Source organism: Cryptomeria japonica, chromosome 1 (genome assembly GCF_030272615.1).
Source record: "Cryptomeria japonica chromosome 1, Sugi_1.0, whole genome shotgun sequence".
In the NCBI taxonomy this organism is placed as follows: domain Eukaryota; kingdom Viridiplantae; phylum Streptophyta; class Pinopsida; order Cupressales; family Cupressaceae; genus Cryptomeria; species Cryptomeria japonica.
In genome coordinates, this window is record NC_081405.1 from 9185535 (window position 1) to 9199455 (window position 13921).

The window sequence follows — 13921 nt, forward strand, 5'->3', positions numbered from 1 at the left end:
CTCTCCCTCAAATTGAGAGATATAAAGGGAAGGAATCAAAAGCATCTAGTGACACCACCATTGATCAGATCAGATCAGAATTGTTATCAAGTTACAAGTAGTAACATTTGTGTTCTTGGTGGTATGGATGAGGATGTGCTTAATATGTATGCTTAGTATATGAAGCCTGATAAAGTTGTTATGCAGAATCTAGTAATAATATTGTTATAAACTGCAATATGTATGACAATCATTCTTAATTCTGTATACAGTGGCAGATCAGATCCGACACATGTCAAATCTATCTGCTCTTACAACCACTAAATATAGTTAGTGCTTTTAGGCAGTGGTAGAATTAATAATTTATATAATAGGTTATTAGATAACACATAAATTATTGGTAATATTGTTTAACTCATCTACTTATTTATGTATATATCTACTCAAACTTAAATAAGGAATAATATAAGGATTGTAAATATATATATTGCTAATAATAAATATTAATATAATAATAATTAATACAGTACTTCTATAAATTAGCCATAATCCATATAACTAGTAATTAATAAATACAAAAATGATTTATAAATGAATCAGAATAGGATGAATTATTTAGTCTGGTAAGTTAGCAAGTACTTGATAGACTAGAGAAAGATTGAACATCATAGATTGGATTCATGTTAAGATAGATTTGACCATTAATCAAGTTAGTATAAGTCATAAGTACTTTGAAAATAGATTAATTATGGTTAAAATCGACCAAACCCTAGCAGGGGACATTACAAATGGTATCAGAGCTATGATCCTGCCATCCTGCAGGGTAAAGATGAATCATTGAATCATTCTAGTCAATAAGAAGAAATTTGACAATACGTGTATTCCGGTGTATGCTTTGTTTTTGCAATTATTAATGTGTATGCTCCGTGTTTTTAATTCATATTGGTAGATGACTTAGTTTGAGAAAGTTAAAATTGACATTGCTTGAGCACAAGCAAATTCGGGAGGGAAGGATTGTAATATCCCCACTTTGAAATATAATTTATAATAAATGATAATAATAAAATTTAAACATTAAAAATTAAATTAAAATATAAAATAATATAATTAAATATGATTAATTAAAAATTAATTAACTTAATGAAAAGTCAAAAGACATGAAAGGAAAAGTTGTGACTCCCTCAACAATGAGACATAAAAGGGAGAAGAAACCTCATTTGAGAGGGGGGATAATTTGGAAATTTGAAGTGCAGATTTGATTTAAGTAACAAGTGCAGATCTGATTATGAAAGGCTGTGTCCATTTCAAAGGGTAGAAATAATGAAGAGTTGCACTCTTTCACATGGTGCTGATGGTGAAAGGGCATGTCCCTTGCCAAAGGGCATACATGATGAAGAGGTGTGACCTCTCCCTCAAATTGAGAGATATAAAGGGAAGGAATCAAAAGCATCTAGTGACACCACCATTGATCAGATTAGATCAGAATTGTTATCAAGTTACATGTAGTAACATTTGTGTTCTTGGTGGTATGCATGGGGATGTGCTTATTATGTATGCTTAGTATATGAAGCCTGAGAAAGTTATGCAGAATCTAGTATGCACATTTCTTCCTGATCACGACTAGTTATTTAGCTGCTCAGGTGGCCGATCTTTTCTTTTGTGAGGTATTCAGATTGCATGGTTTGCCTCAGAGTATTGTTAGTGATAGGGACATCGGGTTCATGGGTCACTTCTGGCAGGAGTTATTCAGACTTTGCAACACAAAGCTGACTCGAGTACCAATTACTACCCTTAGACTGATGGACAGACAAAGATTGTCAACAAATGGGTGGAAGGATACCCACATAACTACATTTCAGGGGAACATAAGGCTTGGGTGAAGTGGTTACACTTGTGCGAGTATTGTTATAATTCCACTCACCACATGACTATTCAGATGACACCTTTCAGAGCTTATGGTTATGATGCACCGAGTTTCCTAGATTAATTGTTGAGCGATTGCAGAGTGCCTAGTGTGAGGGATTTGTTACATGAGAACCAGGACACTATGAGAGCTCTTCGTGAGAACATCCAAAAAGCTCAGAATCAACAAAAGCAGTATGCTAATCAAAAGAGGGTTGAGTGAGCATTTGACATTGGAGATATGGTATATCTGATGTTTCAGCCCTGCAGGCAGTCCACTCTGAGGAAGAAGGGTACAGGGAAACTCAAGCCACACTACTATGGTCCATTCATGATTATCAGGCGTGTTGGTGAGGTGGCTTATGAGTTAGATTTACCGACAAATAGTAAGGTTCATAATGTGTTCCATGTGTCACACCTTAAGATGGCACTGGGACAACATATAGTTCCTTCAACAATTCTACCTATTAGTTTTAGGATCAGACTGATAAATTAGAATCACATAGATGATAACAATGACACAAAACCAAATAATGAACACTAGGAACACCAACATACCTTGGGAAAACATCCCTCTTGGAGGTGAAAAACCCAGCTATAAATCTCAGATCTTATTATGCAATAGTTAGTCAGTATCAATTCGGCTTCAACACTTGAAGCATTTAGAACAACAATATATGCACAATAGTATAATGAAACCAAACTAGGGCACGCATAGCAGAATAATGAACTTATTTGCATTATACTTGAATGCTAATCAAGGAAGACAATTTGATGACCATTTGCTGATCATTGACACCATTCGCTGATCGAAAGAGACAATTCGCTGACTATAAATGAAGTTCACTCCTCCAAAGTCAGTTCGCTATTATTGAAGATGGATTCGCTAATCTTGAAGTGTATTCGCTGTCCTTTGGGAATAGTTCGCTGCCCTGCTGAAGGAATGTATTTTGCTGATGCTCTGTTGAAGGAGTTCGCAAAGTACTTAGATGACTTGCAGGTTGATGTGCAGAGGTAAGTCGCACATTAGAGAGATAGATGATTCATTGATCTTTATGATGCAATTTGGTGTCCCTGTGGTTATGTTCGCTGACTGGGCTGCTGATCAAGAATGTAATTCGCATGTTGTGTTGATTGATTATGCCATGCAAATGACTTGCTTATATACTTGACTTGAGGTGTCAAGTCTCAAGTCGGCTTGCCTCATTAATTATATAATAATATTATGTATACCGCTCAAATAGGTCTTGACCTATTAAGGCATTATTGCTTGTTTGCCTTTACCACCCATTTGGGGCTCACATTAGGAGTACATGTTATGTTTAGGTCCTGGCCCAATTACAATGAGTTGTTTACAATAATATTGCCTTTTGACAACATTTAAATGTCAATCCAAACTAGCTATTATTTCAACACTCTCTCTTAGGTAGGGAGGATTCTAGCAAAATAGTGTAATCATGCATCATAGATTCATCTTACATTGCCCGCAGAGGATGAAAGTAATCATGCATATTATGTATACCACTTAAATAGGTCTTGACCTATTAGGACATTATTGCTTGTTTGCCTTTACCACCCATTTGGGGCTCACTTTAGGAGTACATGTTATGTTTAGGTCCTGGTGCAATTACAATGAGTTGTTTACAATAATATTGCCTTTTGACAACATTTAAATGTCAATCCAAACTAGCTATTATTTCAACAGTCTCTCTTAGCTAGGGAGGATTCTAGCAAAATAGTGTAATCATGCATCATAGATTCATCTTACATTGTCCACAGAGGATGAAAGTAACCTGCAAGAAAATAAGAAAACTTTCCATCTTGCTGCTTGCAGAGGATGGATTCACCTTGCATTGCTCATATAGGGTGGAAGAGGTCTTTCGTCTCAACCTTCTCCTAGAGAAGGTAATACTGTCACCTTGCATTGCCCGCAGAGGGTGACTCCACCATGCATTGCCCGCAGAGGGTGGTTCCACCTTGCATTACCCGTAGAGGGTGGAGGTCGTCTTTCACCTCAACCTTCTCCCAGAGAAGGATCCAATGTCACCTTGCATTGCCCGCAGAGGGTGGAAGATGCAGCTTAATGCATCACTAGGACTGAGACTCCCTCTCAGCCAAAGCTGTGTTCTCCACAACTCCAAGTATCTCTCTGAAGTACACAAAGTTCACTCGAGCAAGAGGCTTGGTGAGAACAACTGCAATAGTGCTAACATATTTCAGCTGAATTGCACTTTTCTGAATCATTTCACAAATGTAGTGATAGTGAGGTTCCACATGTTTTGATCTGTCATAAAACACAGGATTAACAAACATCTTAATACAATTCTGATTGTCACATTTAATGATTGTGGGTTCCCAAGGTTGCCCAAACAACCTAGCAAGAAGCTTTGTGAAACCACATTGCTTCACACTTGATGTAATGTACTCAACTTCCGCTGTACTCAATGCAATTGAGGACAGATATCTGCTGGCACAAGAGATCACGATTGAACCCAACCTGAAACAGATTCCTAAAGTGTCCTTCCTGTCAGTAATACATTCTTCCCAATCAGAATGAAAGAAGTCTTCTAAGGAAATGACAGTGTTGATTGGATATTTCAGCTCGGAGCCAAATATCTCAGGATATCCTTGGTTTCAACAAGATGAACAAGCTTAGGTTTGTTCATGAACTGCCTGATGGGCACTCACTGCATAACAAATATTATGTCTAGTGTTAACTAGATGCATTGAGGATCCAATCAACTACTTGTACTCCGATGGATCTGCAAAATCAGAGTTAGCTATAGATACACTCAATTTCTACAGGAGTACACATAGGTTTACAATCCATCATATTAATGACATATTTTCTTGATTAAGGATAAGATCTTTGCCATACTTCTAGTCCTAGACAGTAATGCATTAGGCCTAGATCCTTCATTTCAAATTCAGTGGCTAATTCTTTCTTGCATCTAATGACGAGACTATCTCCAACAGTTATATATATATATCTCCAACAGTTATATATATAAGAAACATAATTAGTAGTTCACTATTGAATACTTTTAAAGTGAAGGTTAGAATCAACAAGATCCTAAACTAATCAATTACTTGTCAATCTTCTCATACCAAGCTCAAGAAACTTGTTTGAGGCTGTAAAGAGCTTTTCTTTAATCTGCATACATGAGATTCTCTATCTTGATTCTCATAACCTTCTAGTTATTCAATATAGACAACATTAAGAAAACAATCTTTATATCTAACTTCCAGCCTGCAACATTAGCAAAAATGGTTCTAATATTAATATATCTAGCGGCAAGAGAAAATGTTTCCTTCTAACTATGAGCTACACATCTAGCTTCATATTTTCAAAAACTTTCATATGGAACTCCCTCTTGATTCTTAATGTAAAATTGTGGTAACCAAGTCTCATAAAGATTGCATAATATAAGAATCCACCGATAGAGGATTCTGCTTGAGAGAGTGATAGCATTTTACAACATCCAACATTGAGTTTGCTTGAGGACAAACAAATTCAGGGAGGGTGGATTGTGATGTCCCCATCCTAGTTAGGGGTTTAGAGTTGATGAGTTAGCTTATTTTCTGGACCCTCGTAGGCTAACAAGGTGTGGGAAAAGGAACATGGAGACAATGGATGAAGGATGATATTCTTCGGTTCAGTGTCCGGTTCAGTTCAGGCTTCATTTGAGCAGTTTCTGACTCCGTTTGAGGGATTTTCTATTTATAGCATTTTGGCTATTTATAGATGGGAAGTTGGATATTTTTAGATAGACCCTTGGTCACATGGGTTTTGGGAGCTTTATCTCTAGCTTTCGACGGTTCACCTTTTGGAGTCATATTGAGAGAGAGATTATTTTTTCAGTGAATTACATGCTATATTTAATTAATGACGTTATTATAAAGTCACATTGACTTTATAATAAAATATTTCATTTAAATTTATTTAAGTGACTTATTATTTTTCTCTATAGTTTGGCACCTTTATTAAAAGTGTTTTAACACTTATGATATTTTCTTTAACCCTAAAAGCAACCCTAAATAAAAATCATGGGTTTTTGCAAAAAGTCGCCCCCTTGAGAAATCAAACTCATTAATTTGTTGATTATTTGATATCTCATTCCTCTCTGGGTTTTGGATCTTGAGGGTTTCAGACTGAATTCTTTGTTGGAGAACGTTTATTCTTCAGTGCATGGTAATGGTGAGACTGTGAAAGATTAGTCAAATTGTTGCAGTTGTGGTTGGCTTCATTCAAAAGTCAAATTGGTGATGATTGCAGGTAGATTTGGCTTCTTACAGGGCAGATTTGTTGTAGGTTTTCTTATTTGCTGTTATTGCTGTTAATTTTCTTTGGTTTCGAAGCCTCTTTTCCCAAATACACAACTTGCTCATTAATTGGCACCATCTTCTTATTGTTTGGGTGTCTTATTATTAAATAAGAGCAGATCTGGATTGTTTCCAGAATAAAAATCAGAACTTTGTAAGTTGCTGATTTAATCTTTTCATTTCAATAAATTGGATAAGGACCTACGGGTATGCTTCTAAATTCTCCAATTTATTGTTTTAGCTGATTATTTCATGTATTATTTCAATATGCTTTGAAGATTAAAGAAATCCCTTCTGCAACTTTTGTCTATTTCTGAAAGACCATCTTAATAATAAAAAATACAAAAAGAATTACAAATTATAGTAGGTTGAAGAATTGAACCAACAAGGGTTCATCACACAAAAGAATGATCAATTAGAAGACTTAATATCCATGGTTGTAGAGAAACTATATGAGGCATTACAAACTTATGTTTTGTTAGTCTTTGATGACTTGTTGTAGGTTATAGATGAGTAGGATCAACTAAGGATGTGGAATGTGACTCTTCATCTTTTTGGTTGCTTGAAAATCTCTAAAGCTTTTCAACAAATCCATATCGTACATATTCTACACTCATTGTGTACTATAAGGTGGTTTCCTTTGAGGCACCCAGTTAAATAGTATGCACTCCTCTGTTAAGCTGTTATGTTTTGTGTTCATTTATTGAGGAGTCCACATTATAATATTTGACATAAAGTCTCTTTTATTGCACTATGGTAGAAATCCATACTCGATTCCAATGCTCTTATTATGGCGCATGTGGGGAGAATGGGGGAAAAAGGATGTTAATGAGAAACATTCCTAGAAACCTTCTAATGATATATCAATAATCTATTTGTGCAAATTTTGCAATCCTTATGCTATTAGGCTATTCTTCTTTGAGTAATTACGTCAAACAATTCATTTGCCTTCTCCCATAGTTTTGTAGTTTGCATACATGATTACTAATGCATTCATTGTTCATCATGCTTTGACATAGTGCTACACCTGTTTCCAAAGCATCCATTTTAGAATGAGTAGGGAGTAGATGATGGCAAAGGTTGACAAATTTGGATTTACATTTGTCAATAGCATTGATTTGAAAAGTTTAAAAGCATCCTAAAAAATATTCATTTTTTTCATATCCTATAGCAAAAATGTTCCATGAGATGACAACTTTGTGAGGCATTCAACCAAACAACTCAAATGCCTTGTGTATAGTTCATCAATTTGTATGCATTTACCTGTTAGGGCATTTGCAACTATAATACCTAACAAAAATCCCCACTATATGCCTTTATGGATAATGTTGGAATTGACTGATTATTTATTTATAATAAATAAAAATTAACGAATAAATCAAGCAAAAACTCAAAAATTTATAAATGCATTAAATTAAATAATAAATTTGTTTAAATATAATAGTAGACCAATATATATAAAACTAATTTTACTAAGAAACCTAAAATACATATATATAAATATATATGTCCTTTACATTATAATATTAACTAGATGCGAGTAGTCAATTTTAAAATTTAAAACAATAGAAAAATACTTATACTTATTTTAATGCATTTATTTTTATTTAAGAACATGGTGTAGGAGAAAAGAGGAAGGCCAAGACACATGGCATGCTAGAAGAGGAAATTTATTATTAGCATATTAATACTATTAATATGCTAATAAATTTATTATGACAAGTGGAGAATATAATATTTATTTATTTTGGAAGGAATGAATTTTATTTTAGCAAATACTATGACATGGGAGATACGAATTAATTCTATGACAAGAATATCTCTATTCATGTCATTTTTATGACAAGGGAGTTACAAAAATAATTCATAAAATGGAAAAAATAAATAAATTGACAAGGGAGTTACAATTTTATTTTTGGCATATTCTCTTACAAATATTATTTGAAGAATCTCCCTATTTTAAAAATTATTTTTACGGATGGTAAAAGTTATTTACATCTTCAAAATCTATAAATTAGGAGGATGTTGGGTGTATTTTAGAGACTCTTTTCGAGAGATGTTATGGAGTTTCATTTTTATGGATAGTTATAGTTTAGAAGAAGTTTTGTGAGCATGGAATATGAGTTGAATATTGGAAGTAGATTCTTTGATGAAATTTATATAGAATATAGGCATTACTTTTGAGGGGAGGGGGGGGCGGAGATTGCTATCATATTGTTGCTATTTGAATGTAAGTAAATTTTCTTTGAATGCATGCAATTTCCTTTGGTATTTTTGAGGGGATTATTTGAATCCATTACATGTTGAGTTAGATCTAAATGCATGTAAATTTTATTTCGGGTATTTTGAGGAGGATTATTGAATGCAAATACATTTGGAAACTGGGAGAGAATGGTTTAGATTTACTTGGGTAAATATTAAATGTTACAAAAATTATTAACTTGGGAAAATAAAAAATAAAAAAAATGAAGTGCCTGAATAAATCTGTCAATATATTTCTTTGTACAAATTTATTTCAACATTAAATTTCAATATGTTTCTTGTAAGTATTTCCTTTAACATTTGTGAATACATTTCTTTTTAGAAATTTCTTCCAACTTTAAATTTGTGAATGTGTTGCTCTAGAAATTTCTTCCAACAAAAATAAAATAATATTCTTTTAACATTAAAATAATAATAAAAATACTAATGATGTCTGGTTATATAATATTTTTTATTTTTCTTTTTAATTAAAAATACGCTTTATAAATAAAACAATATAAAAATCAAGAAAAGATGACAAAAAGATATTTACACTTATCTTATTCTTCCAATTCAATTTATTTTCAATTCAAAAAGAATTTTTTTTATTGTACATAAAGTATTTTGTTTAGTTCCATATAAAGTAAGTGAATAAATGAAATATTATAGTACCAAATAAATATTAGTATTTAAAATGCAAAAATATGTATATAAATATATTTTAAGTTATACATAATTTAAAATATCAACATTTATTGATATTATAAACAATAATTAATATTATTTTATTGCGCATGTCCAATATTATCAATTCAATATATGTATATATTAAAACTATAATTATTGTACTTTAAAAATAATAATAAAGCTAGATTTATTGCAGAAAATAATTAAATAGAAATTTTTATAATTTGAGTATTTAATATTATTTGATATATATAGCAATTTTTAGATGAAAGAAAGAAAAGGGTTGATTTTTCTAAGTTGAGAATTTAATTTAAACATATTGTTTAAAATTGAACATGCAAATAATTAGTATTAATTAAATTGACTTTTTAATAAATTACTAAATTTAATAAGTTAATTAGTTATGAACACATGAAAACGGATAATTAATATTTATGTGGTTCTAGTAAAGAAAGTTGACAAATTATTGGTTTGAAGAGTTCTATTTAAGAAAATATTTACTGATAAATTAAAAGAAATAGAAAGTAAATCTGATTTTAAGAGAAAAGCTATAAGATAAAAAAAACTTCAATTTGAATGTGGTTTTATTCATTTCCTGCAACTCTAAAATTTTGCTTTTAAAAGACTTAATAAAGCGATATGATTAGAAATAGGACCTTAAAAAAATTAATGATTATTTAGAAACTTTATATTTTGGTTTTTAAACTTTTTTTTTTATTATTTATTTTTATTTGATTGTCCAGTTGCTTGATTTTTGCATGAAAGTAATGACATCATCTTTGAACACACAAATTAATTTATTTGCAGAGCAATTGAAGACATTTTTAGTAGCCACTTTCAGAGCTATAGAAACCTTCATTACTAAGTAAATTAAATTTAAATAGTTAAATTTTGATTCAATATGAGTAACTATTAAGTAAGTAAATTAAATGGTGTAAACCATTTTATTCATTTAGAATTAGCTCAGTATGAGTAAATAAGTATTAAATATTGTGTCACATTTAAGATATCAGTTTTAGTTAAATTTTATATGCAACAAAAACTATAATTGTATTAGTTTGATCAAATATTTAGATGATATTATCGATGATTTATTGACAATAACTACCGTGATGATAGAAACAAAAAATTCAAACAAAGAGATATACAATAAGGTTTATTAGTAAAAGAGTAGGAATTATTTTAGTTTTTTAAGAGATTAATGGAACTTAGTTGTCATAGAATATTGGGTCAATATATTATTAATCAAGTGAGCCTTATAAATAAACCTACCCCCAACAACCCCTTAGAAAGATAAATAATATCCATGAATAATTCCTCTTTTAAAAAAAATTCCTTATACGTTTTAGGAGCAAATCATTAATTCTTTGTTAATAATTTGAATTTGATAAGATTGTCTTTTATACGCAATAAAGTTAGATTACTTTGTCTAATCAATTATATTTTTTAGAGGTATTTAGTATTTAGTTATAAGAATATGAAGGATTTAAGGTAAGGAATCTAGAATCTAGATGAATTTTTAGTCCTCACTAATTTAAAATGTTTACCATATATATATATATTAGCTCATTTTAATTAGCTTTTAGATGCATTTGAAGAAATATGATTTATAGAGTTTTATCTTTCAAATAATAAGGTCTTTTAGCATTAGTTGAAAAACAAAAGTAACTAGATCATTTTCAATTCAATACGATTATTTTCAAAAGAGAAAGAAGAAAAATACCTTTCAACTATATAGTTAGTCATTTAATAGTTCCTATTAAGGAGATAGTACTCTACAAGTAAATAGTTTCATTTTCAAACTTCATTCTGAATAGTATTTGATGAGTAGATAATTCATTTTAAAATAATTAATTGCATAGTTTCATTATTTTCAAGTATTTGAATTTGTTGCAAAGTAGCTAGACTATGTTAGTAATTATTTTTATTATTACATTGTTTTTCTTAAAAAAAAATTAGTATTTTATGAACAATTAGAATCATTTTGTAAGTTATTTTTTAGCAGGTTCATTTCCAAGCTTCACATTTTTTTTGTTTTGAAGAAATAATTTGTATTTTTAGTTATTTATTCAAGTTTCAAAGTTTAATTATTAAATAGATATTCTTTTAAAACAAATAAATCTTTCAAGCAATTTGATTTATTATGATAGTTTTATTGCTTAAGAAAATATTATTATCCTCATGTAGTTGGTGTATTATCATAGTTTTACTACATAATTTGAATTATTATTATAGTTTCAATTATGAAACAAATAGTACTTTTAATGTAAATTTGATTTATTACAATAGTCTTCATTTCAATCAGACATTAATTTTTCAAGTGATTGAATTATTATTATAGTTTTAATTTTTAATCAAGTTCAATACTTCACATTTAATTATCATAGATTCATTTACTTTAAGTTTAAAAGTATTCGAGTGACTAGATGCTTTTTCATATAATAAAGTTTCATATTTCTTAGCTAGATAACTAAACAAGAGAAGATGAAACCAAAAACTTAGCAGTGTTTAGTATCTATGGTGCCTCTAGGTCACGCTTACGGGTAATGTCGTCGTGTTGAACTACTGTACTTAACGCCTAAAAAAGCAGCGACAACGACATCTGTGGCATTGTCCCTATAAATCGTCGGGGAGAAATAAGGGTCATTTGGAAGTTAAAATCCAAGGGGAGGGTAATCCCCCTGGATTGATAATATAAAAAAGATAAATTTTAAATGAAATTACATCCGCTCAATTAAAACCTTAGAAAACCCCATTAGGGTTTGGTTGTGTGTGATGATTTTGGAAATTTATTTTGTTTTGATGAAATTCAATGGATGAGAACAGGTTAAGGGTGACATATTTAATAAGAAATAGGATTTAGTTGTTTTAGGATACAGGCAAAAGGCCACCTTAAGCCTTTTTGCTATAGAGCTACCATCGTGGGTAGCAACTGCAGAGAAACTGTCTGGTACATTGACCCTAGAAAGGGTTGCGTACCCACCAAACAATTTACATTAAAACATAGTTAGAAACCAGAACTACATACTATACGCCTTGATCCCGTGCCGAAATGGATATGTAGGTAGTCTAGGGACGAAGTTGTCCCTTGTACTCAGTCGTTTGAGGATGAGAATTAGGATTTGGTTATGGGTGAATTTATCATGATTTTCGAAGCTCCATAGCTCTTCAATCGAAGGATATAGAAACACTAATTGGAAGATTAAAAAATATTTCAATGCATACTAAGAAGGAATCCCGTATGGATTCGCTTGACTTCCCGAGGCTTTAGGCCATATTCCAAGGTGAAGCTCAAGCTTATATATATATATATATATATATATATATATATATATATATATATATATATATATATATATATATATATATATATATATTTTACTCCTAAGGACGACGGCCTCGGTGCATTCCTAGTAGAGGAGTGTAGTCTTTAGAGAGTGACTTAGGACCCAGATGGTCCCGATGAGTCTAGAGTCTCTGTCCAGAGCACTCCCTATTATTTATGAATAGATGCCTACCCTGTTTGGGTAGATGCCTATCTCAAATTGGATAGATGATGTAGCACCCCTTTCTCGATCAGACTTTTAGACTCATGTTTGACTTCAGTTGACTTTTTCAGTGGATACATTATTGTGATATTTTACTTAGACATTATGTAATATGGTGATATTCTTTAATTTGATTTGCAGTATATGTATTTCATGCAGTATTTCTTTATTGATGTTAAATGTGATTTTATTAGATTACTGACATGGACCGACACATTTACTTTATACGTGTAATGCGTTATATTCATGTTTCGTGTTTGTAAGTGTATGGGGTGCGAGGGGATGATTTTCCTTCACTCACTCCGGTGAGACATGGAGTGTCACGATTCTCTTTCATCGGTGTGCGTGCCGTGTCTTTTATATATGTCTATATGCACGTGTGGTTCTTTGATGTAGGACATTGTAGGTACAAGTACCGGGTAGGTACGGGGTATCGACTCCACCTGGTTTCACAGGTCTGAGCGTACCTTATTTGTCTGATGGGAGTGGAAGAGATAGTTGTTAGACCCTAAATTGGCTGACAGTTACACTCATTTGAGTGTCGTCAGTCGGTTTTCATTTTCTGTTTGACCAGTATGCGAGTCTTGATTCTTTGACATTTTCATTTTATGAGTCATCGTGTGGTTATTTCTCGTTTTGCGTGCTTCCTGTTAGTTAGAGAAGTTAGTTTGAGTGAATAGTGTTATTTCATATAGGTGTATTTGAATTAAATTAATATGTCTTTGTTATTTCATGTTGGTGTATTTGAATTAAATTAATATGCGTTTGTGATTATTGATTTAATTAAATAAATTGAGTTATTGAATTTAAATTGATAAATTGCATGTTATATTTAAAAAAAATAAATTGTATTTAATTGAAAAAGGAAATAAAGTTAAATTTTATGCTATTGGAATTTTTAGATTTTATGTTGAGTTAATTGCAAATAAGGAAAAGAAAAAGAAAATATCTCCATTGACTTTTTAGAGGAGATTAGATTTTTATTTTTTTGGAAAATTGCTTTTGGTTGAATGAAACTTAACCTAAATTTTTTTAGGTTAATTTTTTTCATATATTTACTTGAGAGTTCACGGGAAGAGGGGAGAGGAAATTTTTGGAAGCTAAGTTTGGAAAACAAAAAAAATGGAGATTGGTTTTGGATTGAAGATTTTGGTGCATGTTTAGGCTCATCCCAAATTTTCTTTTAGGAGTGCATTTACAGGTTTGATAGATTTTATCTTTCTTTTTGTTTTAAAAAAAAT